Below are 16,298 nucleotides of genomic sequence, written 5' to 3'. Positions count from 1 at the left end.
GCCCCGGCCAGGGATCGAACTGTGTCCCCTGCATTGCCAGGCAGATTCTTAAACACTGCACCACCAGGGAAGTCCCCATTTGCTATTATTTGACATTGCAATATATACAAATGTTCATATTCTAAGTAATGAAATCATGTTATAAAAGTAGATCTCTTTCAAACAAAGATGGCTGCAAATTCTCTGCTGTTCTTTCCATTAACAGGTGGAACCTAATTTCACTCCCATTAAATCTGGGCTGGCTAGAGTGATTTGCTTGACAGATACAATGTGGCAAAAGTGACCTTCAAGGACCTTTGAGGCTATGTCATGAGAAGCCTTGCAGCTTCCTCCTGGGCCACAGTACACTCATTCTTGGAGCTCTGAGCTACCACTTTTAAAGGTCTGACTACCTTGATGCCGCAACGCTGTAAGGACACCCAAGCCAGCTCCTACTCTGTTATAGTTTCCAGCCATTCAAGTCCTACCTGCTGAGGCCTCAGACATCCGGAGTAGAGATTAACCCTCCCCACTGTTCTGTGTCTGAATTCCAACCCACGGATTCATGAGCAAAACAAATGATTGTTATCTTGAGTAGCTGCACAGCGTTGATAACTGAAACAGAATTTGGTGCCAAGAATGGGTTGCTTGTAACATTGGTTTGGGACTGGGTGGTGTGTGGAAACTGGAAGGGCCTCAGGAAACTCTTCGTAAGGCCTTGAAGGACGATGAGGAAAATGTTATCAGAGGCGAGAGGAAAGGACACACGCGTTCTGTCCTGGTAGAACAGTTAGCCAAACTGTTGCCTGTGGTAATGTGGGAAAGAGAGATCGTGAGCTTCTGGCTGTATAGATCTCCAGGCAGAATCCTCAAAGTGCTACCTGGCTTTTCCTAGTTACTTATTATAAAATACGAGAAGTGAAGGAAAAAATTAAAGATGGAACTGTTCAATTTTTGAGAATCTAGAGGACCTATTAAGGTGTCAGGACATTTTTTGGTTTTTTAGTATGAACTCAATACATATTTATTGAATATTTGAATAATAGTATGATTTTCAGCTTACTTGGAAAATGTCTTCTTTTTTTTAACATCTTTATTGGAGTATAATTGCTTTACAATTGTATGTTAGTTTGTGCTTTGTAACAAAGTGAATCAGCTATACATATACATATGTCCCCATATCTCCTCCCTCTTGCGTCTCCCTCTAACCCTCCCTATCCCACCCCTCTAGGTGGTCACAAAGCACCGAGCTGATCTCCCTGTGCTATGCGGCTGCTTCCCACTAGCTATCTATTTTACATTTGGTAGTATGTATAAGTCCATGCCACTCTCTCACTTCGTCCCAGCTTACCCTTCCTCCTCCCCAAGTCCTCAAGTCCATTGTCTACATCTGCGTCTTTATTCCTGTCCTGCCCCTAGGTTCTTCAGAACCACTTTTTTTTTTTAGATTCCATATATATGTGTTAGCATACTGTATTTGTTTTTCTCTTTCTGACTTACTTCACTCTGTATGACAGACTCTAGGTCCATCTACCTCACTACAAATAACTCAATTTCATTTCTTTTTATGGCTGAGTAATATTCCATTGTATATATGTGCCACATCTTCTTTATCCATTCATCTGTCGATGGACACTTAGGTTGCTGCATGTCCTGGCTATTGTAAATAGAGCTGCAGTGAACATTGTGGTACATGACTCTTTTTGAATTATGGTTTTCTCAGGATATACGCCCAGTAGTGGGATTGCTGGGTCGTATGGTAGTTCTATTTTTAGTTTTGTAAGGAACCTCCATACTGTTCTCCATAGTGGCTGTATCCATTTACATTCCCACCAACAGTGCAAGAGGGTTCCCTTTTCTCCACACCCTCTCCAGCATTTACTGTTTGTAGATTTTTTGATGCTGGCCATTCTGACTGGTGTGAGATGATACCTCCTTGTAGTTATGATTTGCATTTCTCTAATGACTAGTGATGTTGAGCATCCTTTCATGTGTTTGTTCGCAATCTGTCTGTCTTCTTTGGAGAAATGTCTATTTAGGTCTTCTGCTCATTTTTGGATTGGGTTGTTTGTTTTTTTGTTATTGAGCTTCATGAGCTGCTTGTAAATTTTGGAGATTAATCCTTTGTCAGTTGATTCACTTGCAAATATTTTTTCCCATTCTGAGGGTTGTCTTTTTGTCTTGTTTATGGTTTCCTTTGTTGTGCAAAAGCTTTTAAGTTTCATTAGGTCCCATTTGTTTATTTTTGTTTTTATTTCCATTTCTCTAGGGGGTGGGTCAAAAAGGATCTTGCTGTGATTTATGTCATAGAGTGTTCTGCCTATGTTTTCCTCTAAGAGTTTGATAGTGTCTGGCCTTACATTTAGGTCTTTAATCCATTTTGAGTTTATTTTTGTGCATGGTGTTAAGGAGTGTTCTAATTTCATTCTTTTACATGTACCTGTCCAGTTTTCCCGGCACCATTTATTGAAGAGGCTGTCTTATCTCCATTGTGTATTCTTGCCTCCTTTATCAGAGATAAGGTGACCATATGTGTGTGGGTTTATCTGTGGGCTTTCTATCCTGTTCCATTGATCTATATTTCTCTTTTTGTGCCAGTACCATACTGTCTTGATTACTGTAGCTTTGTAGTATAGCCTGAAGTCAGGGAGCCTGATTCCTCTAGCTCCATTTTTCTTTCTCAAGATCGCTTTGGCTATTCGGGGTCTTTTGTGTTTCCATACAAATTGTGAAATTTTTTGCTCTAGTTCTGTGAAAAATGCCATTGGTAGTTTGACAGGGATTGCCTTGAATCTGTAGATAGCTTTGGTTAGTATAGTCATTTTCACAATGCTGATTCTTCCAATCCAAGAACATGGTATATCTCTCCAACTTTTTTATCAGCTTTATTTTCTTTCATCAGTGTCTTATAATTTTATGCATACAGCTCTTTTGTCTCCTTAGGTAAGTTTATTCCTAGGTATTTTATTCTTTTTGTTGCAATGGTAAATGGGAGTGTTTCCTTAATTTCTCTTTCAGATTTTTTCATCATTAGTGTATAGGAATGTAAGAGATTTCTGTGCATTAATTTTTATTCTGCTACTTTACAAAATTCATTGATTAGCTCTAGTAATAATTTTCTGGTTGCATCTTTAGGATTCTCTATGTATAGTATCATGTATAGTTGCAGGTTTGTAGTTCCCGTTGTTTTTGGTGTCTGCCCCCAGTGGCTAAGGTTGGTTCAGTGGGTTGTGTAGACTTCCTGGTGGAGGGGACTGGTGCCTGTGTTCTGGTGGATGAGGCTGGATCTTGTCTTTCTGGTGGGCAGAACCACATCCGGTGGTATGTTTTGGTGTGTCTGTGACCTTATTATGATTTTAGGCAGCCTCTCTGCTAATGGGTGAGGTTGTGTTGCTGTCTTGCTAGTTGTTTGGCATAAGGTGTCCAGTACTGTATCTTGCTGGTCATTGAGTGGACCTGGGTCTTAGCCTTGAGGTGGAGATCTCTAGGAGTGCTTTTGCCATTTGATATTACGTGGAACCAGGAGGTTTCTGGTGGACCAACGTTCTGAACTCGGCTCTCTCACCTCAGATGCACAGGCCTGACACCTGGCCAGAAGACCCTGTCAGACCAAGACTCTGTCAGCCACATGGCTCAGAAGAAAAGGGAGAAAAAAGAAAGAAAGAAAGTAAAAAATAATAAAATAAAATAAAGTTATTAAAAAAATTATTAAAAATTAAAAAGTCATTAAAAAAAAGAAAGAACAACCAAACCAATAAACAAATCCAACAATGATAACAAGCACTAAAAACTATACAAAAAAAAAACAAACAAAAAGATGGACAGACAGAACCCTAGGACAAATGGTAAAAGCAAAGCTATGCAGACAAACTCACACAAAGAAGCATACATATACACACCCACAGAAAGAGAAAAAAGAAAAAAATATATATCTTTTGGGAAGCCAGCATTCAGTCGGTGTTCTGTAGGAGTTGTTCCACATGTAGATGTATTTCTGATGTATTTGTGGGGAGGAAGGTGATCTCCACGTCCTATTCCTCTGCCACCTTGAAGGTCTCCCAGTTTTGGGTTTGAAATAAAACTGTGTTATCCCCAGATTCTTTCAGCAAAAGTTCTCAGTGTAAGAAATGGCTTCAGAGAAAATGAACTCTTGATATGGATCTGGATGGATTTCACAATTATTGTGAACCAGTGACTATTAGGAGCCTTTTATTCCAAACTTCTCTGTTTTGAATGGCAGTGTTAACTGTAGTTACCTTACAGCAGATAACTTGTATCTTTATTTCCCAAGTCTTCAGATTCATACGAACTGTATTTAAGGAATGGCACCCAGGTGCTTCATCCTGATTTACATGATGAGATGCTGGACTTTGGGTCAGTGCTGAAATGGGATGAGAGTTTTGGGAGCCTTGGGAGGGGGAAAGTGTATTTTGCATGTACAATGATTGTAAATACTGTGGCCAGAGGACAAACTATGGGAGATTGAAGATGGCTATGAATTCCTTACTACTGCCTCCACTGAGAGGCGGAGTCTATTTCCTTCTTCTTGAATCTAGCCTGGTCCTAGAGACTCACTTGACTGATAGAAAGTGGCGGAAGTGATGTTCTGGGACCTTTTGAGGCTAGGTCATAAGAAGACTTGCAGCTTCCTCCCAGTCCTCTTAATGACACTTGTCTTGGAGCCCTGACTGCCATGTAAGAAGTCTGAAAACGCAGAGGCTGTCATGCTTTGAGGATGCTCAAGCTAGCCATGTGGACAGGCTGTGTGCAGAGAGAGAGACGAGGGGTGGGGGAGGTCGTGGGAGCTCCCAACTTTGGGGTCATCCCAGCCAAGACCTTCAGACATCATGGAGCACAGATGAGCCATTCCCTCTGTGCCTTGTCCCAATTCCTGACCACAGACTTATGAGCAAGATAAATGATTTTTTTGTTATAAGGCATTAAATTCGGGAGTTGTTTTTTATTTAACAATAATTAAGACATCCCCCTTTGCGCTTAGGGATGCCACAGCCATTTCCTGTGATCCGGACTTGGTTTGGTCCTAACTCAGTTCATCAGAAACGTTATTTTATTCTTAAGCCTCGTTGGATGGCAGTTACATTCTTGCCGCTCCCCCTCTCAAGGGGATGCCTCAGTCCATGCGTAAATCAATGGGTGCAAAGCACTTCAATGGAAGTTAAGCTGACTGAAGCTACACTTTAGTACCTATGAAGTTGGCTCAGTTCCAAAAAGATTCTAGTCGTGACAAGGGTTAAAGAGAAGTTCCTGCCCAAATAAAATGTCCTGCTAGAAACAAACATACTTAATGAACACATAACTGGACTGAAACATTTTGAAAACAATATTCAATGTATAACAAATATAGTTTAGTTCTACAATAAACATTAAAGCCAGGTAACATTTTCTAGACCTCCAGAGAACACACATTCATTCAAAGCCTGAAGATGCTTGAGAGTAAACTCTGCACCTGAAATTTTTCCAGGTGACATCAGGGTTTGGCCTCACATTCAGGCTACTTCAGAAGAAACATTTAAAGTGTTTTCAGAGGAAGGAACCAGAAAGGGTAATTCTCCCAAGTTGAGAGGAATTGATGCATAGATCCAGTCAAGGGTTACGCCGTTGGCCCTAGAGGTAAATCTAATTGATCTTCGGGGTTGTCTTGGTATGCATCTATGGCCTGAAAATCTGTATTTTTAACACTTCTCCCTCCCCAGGTGATTCTCAAGCACATGGAAGCCTGAGGCCCACTGATTTAAGAACTGTGATGCCTGAGGTTTTTTCCTGTGCCCCCCGTCTACCACCTGACCTCCCAAATGCCCTTCGAGACATTTCACTCTGTTGCTGTCAAAGAGAGACCCATTTAGAACAAAATCAAATGCAAGGAGAGAATCAGAAATACCTTTATGGGGAACAAAGTGATTAGATTTGTAGTGACAATGAGCAGGTAGATGACCATCCACTAATGGGTTTCAAGAAATAAAGACTAAAAAGCCTTGGATGGTCCAAACAATTTTTCTTTCTTTTCTATGCCTCAAGCGCTAGGCACGTGTCTCTAGTTTCTAGTGCATTTGGCATTATTTCAGTGAGCATTTCATTTTCATACCATGAACCCCAATTTGACATCTTGAAATATAGCCCTGTAACTCACATATTATTTCACCCAAGGGTTTTTATGGAAGATAACTTCTTCACTTAATATTAATATTGCTGCATTCAGAGCCCCAGTCAATCCAATTTGGCAGGTATTTTATTTCAAAACTATCGTATAGAGCAATTTCCCCTTCAAGAAATTTTACTCTGTTGCTGTCAAAGACAGATCCATTTAGAACAAAATCAAAATCAAAATGAAGGAGGGAATCAGAAATTATTGGGAGCAAAATGATTGTGTTTGTAGTGGCAAAGAGAAGGCAATGACAAACCTCCACTAACAGTTTTCAAGAAATACAGACTCAGGGCTTCCCTGGTGGCGCAGTGGTTGAGAGTCCACCTGCCGATGCAGGGGACATGGGTTCGTGCCCCGGTCCGGGAAGATCCCACATGCCGCTGAGTCTGCGCGTCCGGAGACTGTGCTCCGCAATGGGAGAGGCCGCAGCAGTGAGAGGACTGCGTACTGCCAAAAGGGCTTCCCTGGTGGAGCAATAAATACAGACTCAAAAACCTTGAATATACCTTGAATAATATGAATAACCAAATTCATTTTCACCTTTTAAGGTTTCCTATAGCCTACCAGTACAGTGTTAAAGAAGGTTTATTATCTATCACCTATCATCTATCTATCTATCTATCTTTAATAACGATTCAAAAGAACAAATTTTATTTTAATTTTTTTTAAAAAAAGAACATAAGTGGGACTTCCCTGGTGGTCCAGTGGCTAAGACTCAATGCTCCCAATGCAGGGGGCCCAGGTTCAATCCCTGGTCAGGGAACTAGATCCCACATGCTGCAACTAAGAGTTCGCATGCGGCAACTAAAGATGCCATGTGCTGCAACTAAAAAAAGATCCCTCATGCAGCAAGGAGGATCCCGCATGCCGCAACAAAGATCCTGCGTGCCACACTGCTGAATAAATAAATAAATATTAAAAAAAATAAAAAAGAACATAAGCAAGGAAGTTTCCTTTGCATTCAAAGGCTGACATTAAGATTTATGTAGTAAAATCAGTATTTATATATTACTAATTAGTATGGCTAATGTTTAAGTTTACTTTTGGCTTATAGAACAATTCAATTAATTAATCAAGATACAACAATGACTCAAAATAACATTGATGCAAATTATACTTTTAAACATCTTATTATCCTTTAAGAAGTATTTCAAGTCCTACCATCTCCATAAGGCTCTCTCTCCTTGTTCTCAATGACAAAGTAAAGCCAGTTGAAATCAGCGTCATATGACTTGGAAAAATTAGGTTGTTGCTTAAATCTAGGAGAGAAAGCTGAGGAGCTGTAGCAACCCTCCTAAAGATGGTTCACATAGAAGAAAAATCTGTCAGTTTCTCTAAAGTCATACTTAAACTATTTTCTAAAACAGTATTACCCCCTGAATCTATGACTATATTTGCAAATCTGATACTCTAAAGTTTGGGTGTTTCCTTCCTTCCGCAATTAGAATAGAGCAACAGTAAATGGCGGTGAGGTCTTGGTAAGAGTTACGTGGTCCCAAGTGAAGGCTGTCATTCCAAGCATGCTTATTTGACATGTGAAGATGCAAATTTTTCTTTTAAAATCTGTTTTTAAAGAAATTTTATTGGAGGATAGTTGATTTACAATGTTGTGCTAGTTTCAGGTGTTTTAAAAGTTGAACTTGTAACTATTACTAACATGATTTAAACTGTTATACCTACACAGCAAGTATGTAGAGAAAGACACTCAAGTAAAACCTGCTAATTTTCACTAGAACATATTAATCACTTTTGAGTAAGAATTTTTTTTTATTACTCATTCTGCTTCTCTTACTTTTAAGTCAAAAGTCCTGTTCAGGGTGACTGCAATGATCCAGAATATCTGTAGCCACCCCAAGCATCTCTCTTCCTGTGCTTATTTTTCTTCTGTAGCCCTATGCCTAGAGTACTCTCCATGTGTTGAGTGTCTCAAATATAGCAGAAAGGATTATATATTAAATACTTCTCAGGGGGCTTCCCTGGTGGCGCAGTGGTTGAGAATCTGCCTGCTAATGCAGGGGACACGGGTTCGAGCCCTGGTCTGGGAAGATCCCACATGCCGTGGAGCAAGTAGGCCCGTGAGCCACAACGACTGAGCCTGTGCGTCTGGAGCCTGTGCTCCGCAACAAGAGAGGCCGCGATAGTGAGAGGCCCGCGCACCGCGATGAACAGTGGCCCCTGCTTGCCACAACTAGAGAAAGCCCTCTCACAGAAATGAAGACCCAACACAGCCACAAATAAATAAATAAATAAATAAATAAATAAATAAATAAATAAATAAATAAATAAATTAGAAAGCCAAGCATTTGAAGCCCTTAAAAAAAAAAATTACTTCTCAGGGATTCCCTAAAAGCCTGCATCAGTTATGTCTTCCTTTGGATACAGAATTTAGCAAGAGATCCTACAACCAACTTTTAAAAAGCTACCTCTTGGAAGAATTAAGCATACAATTAGATTGTTACATACTCTTGGGCTATATTCACAGAAAGTATATATTGGTTGATTTTCTTCATGGAAATGTGCTAGTGGGAAAGAAAAATTAAGCATGCTAATAATTAACCATATCAAAGATCTCATAAAATTATTCGCAGGTTTTGGGGAGCTTGGGAAATTAACTAGTCTGCCCCTTGCCAGCAAAATTTAATTCTCTTCTTGATAGTGATAATCTAACCATTGTAATTGATAGTCGAAGTAGACAATGCCTTCGATTACACATATAAACAATCTATTTTAAAGGGTTGAGTTAGAATTTGTTCAAACAGTTAGACTGTTCAAACAGTCTTTCCAATATTTTTGTTCAAAATATTTAAAAAAACTCTTTGGGTATTTGAAAGCCTCCACGATATTCTTCCCAATACCTCAGTTATAGTTCCTTGAAAATGGGTTTGATCTTCAGAAATATAAAAATATCATTTGGGACCTAGACTTGTGAATGAGATAAAGTTAAAACCGTAAGTTAAAGCTAAGTAATATCCCTGAACAGTAGTGTGGCAGATTTTATTTCCCAAAGATGGCTGCCAACTCATATTATATCTCCCATATTCTCTCCATTCTCACCTGGATAGACCTGTGTCACTGTGTCAACCCACAGAGGATGGAGGAAGTGACACTATGTGGCTTCCGAGGCTAGGTCATACAAATGCCACACACTTCTGCCAGTTCTCTTGGGACACTAGTTCTTGGAACCCAGACACTATGGTGCTAGAAAACAAGAAGAATTCATGCATAAGTGTCCTAGCTGACAGCTCATTATCGACTGAAAAGAAATTGAAGAAAATGTTATTGGGAATTGGGGAAAAATACCTTTTTTTTATAGTGGTGGAGAGTTGTCCCCAAAGTCACCTACAGTAATATGGAAAAGAGGAAATGCACCCAATGCAATCAATAATCTAGTTAAGGAGATTTGCAGGCCAAGTGTGAAACTGCCACTTGACCTCTCACTGGCTCTGGATTAGAAGAGAGATAAGAGAAAGAACGGTTAAACTTAGAAGAACCCAGGAATTGCTGGGTGCAAAAATTAAACTTTCTCATTTTCAGCCTCTCCAGATGGTAAATGACACTCAAATTAAGAAATGGCTTCTAGGAAATCAGTGGTGCTGCAGAAAAATGTGGTCTAAATATGAAGCCAAGGACATGACTGGAAATTTCTTTGTTAAGATCTCAGAAAGACAAGATGGTGTTTTATGGACCTTTTCAAATGGACAAAAAATCCTTCTAAAGATCTTGAGGGTGTTGTCAAGTAGCAGCCCCACAGAGGTTCCTAGGTAGAAAAGGGCTTTTCTTAAAAGCCCTTCTACATTTAATGGCAAAGGAAGGACTACTCAGAGGGCAGAACTCTTTTTGAACAGCAGGGTTTGGAGTGGCTATCCTCTGCCTGAACCATCATTGTAGGGAGAGTCTATGTTGAGTATAAAACTTATTTCTTTAGTTCATAGTTCTTCAGAACTCTACTCAAGGAGCTGAATTCAAGGAACTGCTCCCAAGGAGCCTCAACCACACTTAGACCTGAATGGCATGACATGATGATATCTTGGACCATCAGTGAATACCATAATGGTTAGAGGCTTAGGGCTCTTGTGGGAGGAGTTGAATATACATTGTATGTGGGAGGGATGTGAACTCTTGTGGCCAGAAGGGAGACTGTGGCAGATAGCATTATCCAAAGATGGCTATCATAATATGTTCTATCCCACACATCTTACAGTGTGACATTGACACTTATGAGTCATGAAGTCTATGTGCTATTCCATTGAACCTAGATAGAACTTTATGACTGTGATGGCCAATAGAGTATAAAGAAAGCTATGCTCTGTGATTTCTGAAACTAGGTCATAAAAATGCCACACTCCTGCCTTGTTCTCTTGGGATGCATGTTCTTGGAGTCCAGCTGCCAGGCTGTGAGGAAGCCAAGGCTCCAGCTGAGTTCCCAGCTGACAGCCAGCATCAACCATCAGGCATGTCAGTGAGTCTTCAGATGATTCCAGCCTCTAGCCCTCAAGTGACCTCCAGCCTTTGAGTCACCCCAGTTGACGCCACGTAGAACAGGGAGAAGCTGTCCCTCCCATGCCACGGACAAAGTGCAGATTCATGAGTGAAATAAATGGCTGTCAGTTTTTTAAGCTACTTAGTTTGGAGTGGTTTGTTAGGTGGCCATAGGAAACTGGGACAGGGAGGATGGATAAACAGATTGTGGGCTATCCATACAATGGAATAGTATCCAGCCATAAAAAGGAACGAAGTGCTCATACATGCAACAAGACAGGTGAATCTCAAAGCTCTTATGCTGAGCAAAAGAAGCTGGACCTGAAGAGTACATACTGCATGATTCCATTTATTTGAAATTCTAGAACAGGCAAAATTAACATAAGATGAATTCACTAAATAGTGGTTGCTTTTAGGTGCCACTGACTAAGAAGGGATACAAGGGGACATTCTTAGTAGACGAAAATGGTTTATATCATGATAGAGGTGTAGGGTTCCAAAGGTGTATCCATTGTCAAAATTGTACAGCCAACATTGGTGTATTTCAATGTATGTGAAATTTACCTTAAAAACTAAAAAATTATAAATAAAAATTAAGTGAGAGTGGGAAGTGTGTCTGAAAATATAGATGCATTAAGAACAGCAAAATGTTGATAACTACTAAATTTGGGTGAGCAGTACATAAAAGTTCATTTTTTTTCTATTCTGTTGAATTTGTATATGTTTTAAATTTCCCATAATAAAACATTAAAAAAGAGGAAAAAAAGTTCTGATTTTTCTGAAAAATGAGACTTGACTATAAAACAATGAAGTTTTTTTTCTTGTATGGCCACTAGGGAGGCTCTGAAAATAATACCAAAAGAATATGTTTCTAAAATGTTTTGAATAGGCAGTATTATTTATTTAAAATTAATTTTTATTTTATATTGGAGTATAGTTGATTAATAATGTGTTAGTTTCAGGTGATTCAGTTTTACATATACATGTATCTATTCTTTTCAAATTCTTTTCCCATTTAGGTTATTATAGAATATTGAGCAGAGTTCCCTGTGCTATACGGTTGATTCTTGTTGGTTATCTATTTTAAATATAGCAGTGTGTGCATGTCAATCCTAAACTCCCAATCTATCCCTCCCCCCGACACTTCCCCCCCCAAGTAACCATAGGTTCTCTCTCTAAGTCTGTGAGTCTGTTTCTGTTTTGTAAATTAGTTCATTAGTATCATTTGTTTTTTAGATTCTGCATATAAGTGATATCATATGATATTTGTCTTTCTCTGTCTGACTTACTTCACTTAGCGTGATAATCTCTAGGTCCATCCATGTTGCTGCTAATGGCATTATTTCATTTTTTTAATGGCTGAGTAATATTCCATTGTATGTATGTACCACATCTTCTTTATCCATTCCTCTGTCGATGGACATTTAGGTTGCTTCCATGTCTTGGCTATTGTAAACAGTGCTGCCAGAACATTGGGGTGCATGTATCCATTTGAACCATGATTTTCTCTGGATATATGCCCAGGAGTGGGATTGCTGGATTATATGGTAGCTCTATTTTTAGTTTTTCAAGGAATCTCTGTATTGTTCTCCATAGTGGCTGTACCAATTTACATTCCCACCAAGAGTGTAGGAGGGTTCCCTTTTCTCCACACCCTCTCCAGCATTTATTGTTTGTAGATTTTTTGATGATGGCCTTTCAGACTGGTGTGAGGTGTGATATATCATTGTAGTTTTGATTTGCATTTCTCTTATAATTAGTGATGCTGAGCATCTTTTCATGTGCCTTTTGGCCATCTGTATGTCTTCTTTGGAGAAATGTCTATTTAGGCCTTCTGCCCATTTTTGGATTGGGTTGTTTGTTTTTTTGATACTGAGTCACATGAGCTGTTTGTAAATTTAAGAGATAAATCCCTTGTCACTTGCATCATTTGCAAATATTTTCTCCCATTCTGTGGGTTGTCTTTTGGTTTTGTTTATGATTTCCTTTGCTGTGTGAAAGCTTTTGAGTTTGATTAAGTCCCATTTGTTTATTTTTGTTTTTATTTCCATTACTCTAGGAGACAGATCGAAGAAGATATTAGTATGATTTATGTCAAAGAGTGTTCTGCCTATGTTTTCCTCTAAGAGTTTTATAGTGTCCGGTCTTACATTTAGGTCTTTAGTCAATTTTGAGTTTATTTTTGTGTATGGTGTTAAAGAAAGGGCAGTATTATTTAAATGGATAAGTAGCGTACCATGTTTTAAGACTACCAGAGCACAACGCTCAATGTAACATGTAAATATTTGTTTTAAAAATGTTTATTACTTTATATGGTTCAACATGTTACTTTAACCAGCTTACAAAATTTTCATTATTTAGTTAGTATTTACTGCCCTTCCACCTAACATCAGTTATGTCCCTCCACCATGAAACATCAGTTGTAGAAACTAGTTCCAAACAGAATAAAAACCACAAACAAAAGAAAACAAAAAGCAAAGAAAAAGAACTAGTTCCTTATAATGATCTAACTGGCAGAGGGACAACAGCAACTTAAGTAAACACAACATTAATTATGGTGGCTCTTTACAGTCTAGTGTGAATTTTTGGTTGTCATTTAATTTATTTGAAATCTCTTCTAATTATTTTATAATAATCCTTTTTAGCGAATGGTAGGAGTGTTTGTTAGACACTATGCCATCTTCCCATTGGGTTTAGTGTTGCCTAAATGATTTTTAAATGTTCACCCATGTAACATATACTGCTTATACTATATACTATTGGCATATAACAAACCCCATTTATCCAGACTTCAAATAATTTGAAATTTGATGAACCACAAATTCATTTCTTCACCTCAGAGTTTTCTTTTTAAAATTTTTTTTAAAAAATTTATTTTTATTTTATTTATTTATTTTTGGTTGCGTTGGGTCTTCGCTGCTGCACGCAGGCTTTCTCTAGTGTGGCGAGCGGGGGCTACTCTTCGTTGCAGTGTGCGCTCTTCTCATTGCAGTGGCTTCTCTTGTTGTGCAGCATGGGCTCTAGGCACATGGGCTTCGGTAGTTGCAGCACACAGGCTCAGTAGTTGTGGCTCACGGGCCTAGCTGCTCTGCGGCATGTGGGATCTTCCTGAACCAGGGCTCGAACCTGTGTCCCCTGCATTGGCAGGTGGATTCTTAACCACTGTGCCACCAGGGAAACCCACCTCAGAGTTTTCTTCTGGGCTTTGGATCTGCACATGGAAATCTTCTCTGGGATATCCTCACAGGCATCTGAAACAAACTTACCTTCAGAGAGGCTCACCCTGTTAGTAGATAGCAACATCTTCTATCCAACTGTCCAAACCAGAAATGGAGTATCTTCGCATACTTCTCCCTCTCTAATCCTCCATATCTAGTCACTCACCAAGGCGTGTTCTGTCTTTTTGAGTATTTTCTCTTTTTTCCCCCTGCTATTATCCTAGTTCAAGCCCCCAACATTTCTTACCTAGATTACTGCAATGACCTATTTATAGGAGGTTGTGCTTCTAGTTTTTCCCTTTGCTCAGATGCATCCTCCAAATAGCTGCAAGAATGGTCTTAAGAATATGAAAATCTCATCGTGTTACTATCTAGCTTAACATTCTTCAGGGATTCTCCACTGCCTATTGATAAATGAAACTCTTAGCAAGGCAAACACAGACCTCTATGATCCAGTACTTGCCTGTCTCTCCAGCATTATCTTTCATCCTATCATCCTCACATGTTATGCTCCAGCCATGATCAATGATGTATGGTACTCATGAAGAAGCATGCTGCCTCTGTCTTCGTGTCTGTGTTCAATCTGCTACCTCTTCATCCCAATTCCCTAGAAAATATGTACTTCTCTGTTTAGGTTGTTAGATCCTTGTTGAAATGCCCCCCTCCCCAGATCCCAAAGAAGAACCAACCATTATAGCAGTTGTAAGCCTGGGTACCATTTATAGACTTATAGCATTGCACTTTAACAACTTTTTGCCTTGTTTGGGTTTCAGGCCCAAGTAAAAGTGGCTTTTTATGATGTTCTACTTTTATCAAATAATAAGAAAAAACTAATATCATAAAATCTATAGGATAGATTCAGATTATAAATGGTTAAAGTCCTTTGACAAGTATGGATATTTCTACAAAGAAAATTTTACACACATTCAATCTGTCCCTCTCTCTCACATACTCACACATGTAGTCTGAAATCCTATCCCTTGTAAAGCTGGGATTCATAATAAATATTCTAGGGTTCTGTTTCTGATTCATTAAAACATCTCCACTGAAGTTTAACATATTTTTGTTGCTTTCAAATTCTCTGGATATCTATATGTGTGTATGATATGCAATACATGGCAGCTTCCAGTTAACAAAATGTGAAAGTAATTTGGGTGAACATCTGCATTGCATAGTTTAAGAACAAATATAGCAAAATACTGCCTAGTAGTTAAAAATAATCTCAAAATTTTTGTTTTGTTTAAACAAAACTTTTGCTTAAAAAGTCTGTAAATAATTAAAATTGAATCCTCATATGTGATTCAAAAATAAAGAAAATAAGATGAGTGGTGTAAAATGTAGGGTCATAAAGTAAGCCCTTATCATGTTCTGACCCTTGATAGATAATTAAGTAGTGGTTTAGATTTCACAGATTAAGAGGATGTTAAAATAGTAGTTCAAAAAGATCTAGAGGATGGAAAAGCTGGAAAATAGAATTTATGGAAGGTATTAGTATTATTTAGAATAAAGATGGTCGATTTAATAATGTTTCTTAAGCATATGAAGTTACTATTCTAAAGCTCATGAGTTTCTTTTCATTAAGCGTGAAAAGATGGAAATAAAGAAATAAAAGTACCTAAACACTTAATAAGTAAGTGCTGGATAATCCCAGTCAAACCGCTTAAAGCTCATAACTCTGTGCTGAGTAACTGTATGTTCAGGCCACTCAAGACGGCTGTTCTCTTGTTCTCTGTACCTCCCCTGCCCGACCAGTGCCTGTCTCACCTGTACCGTACTCACATGACTCACACGACTGACCTTCCTACATACCTGCCCCTGCCCCAGCTAGTGACTGTTCTTATCAAAGGGGTGGTGAGGGGCGTGCCTCTCTACTGGTTTCCTCAGTAACTAATGAGCCCACCTCATACCAATGTCAATTCCCTTATAATCTCCCCCCACCACTCATCTTCCCCCCACCCACTTCGCCCCCTCCCCCCCCTCCTGGGAGGAAAGACTGCCACCACGCCCTCCTGCCTGTCCTCAGAAGTGTAAGCTCCCCCATCCATTAAACCACTGATATCTCTATTGCTGACTCTGGGCTCTTTCTTTGGTCTCAAAGCGGGGCAAGCACAGGCCTTATAGGCCTGTGGGGTGTAGCCCAACAGTAAGTCATATCTCCAAATGAGAAAATAAGCTCAAGTGGTTACAAACCTTTCCAAGGACTTCTGGTTTCAGCTTTAACATATAGAGCTTGGAAATTGTCACATATCCTTAAAATATGAAAAAGCTGAACAAAGTAAAAATCAACTACATTTCTTGATTTGGAAATTAAATGACATGCTTCTAAATAACACATACGACAAAGGAGACATCTCAAGAGAAATTTTAAAAATATTTAAACTAAATGAAAATAAAAAATATACTTTATCAAAATTTGTGGGATACAGCAAAAGCATTGCTTAAAGGAAAATTTACAGCTT

The sequence above is a fragment of the Aethalodelphis obliquidens genome, unplaced genomic scaffold, assembly GCF_003676395.1.
Source record: "Aethalodelphis obliquidens isolate GAN/ISIS:26980383/991018 unplaced genomic scaffold, ASM367639v1 scaffold48, whole genome shotgun sequence".
In the NCBI taxonomy this organism is placed as follows: domain Eukaryota; kingdom Metazoa; phylum Chordata; class Mammalia; order Artiodactyla; family Delphinidae; genus Aethalodelphis; species Aethalodelphis obliquidens.
Note: the sequence above shows the minus strand (reverse complement) of the source record.